Below are 269 nucleotides of genomic sequence, written 5' to 3'. Positions count from 1 at the left end.
CTGCCTTATTAATTTTAAAGCAACACCAAAGAACTTTTCCTCTGTTCCACGCACGCTACTATTTGTTTATCCAGCACCAGCTTTGCAAATAACGATGTCCACAGACAAGGTAGAATGTTGCATGATTTTATGAAAGTACAATGTATTGCGACATCATGCAAGTCAAATTTGTAGTTCCTTATGTCTCATTCCATTGAACTACAGATCCGCTACCCGATCTGGCAAACTTACATAGTGCGGTTATAGCCGATAGAGGGTCGCAGTTTAAT

Source organism: Alosa alosa, chromosome 3 (genome assembly GCF_017589495.1).
Source record: "Alosa alosa isolate M-15738 ecotype Scorff River chromosome 3, AALO_Geno_1.1, whole genome shotgun sequence".
NCBI lineage: Eukaryota > Metazoa > Chordata > Actinopteri > Clupeiformes > Clupeidae > Alosa > Alosa alosa.
The sequence above is the reverse complement of the archived record's forward strand: the minus strand, read 5'-3'. Positions refer to the sequence as shown.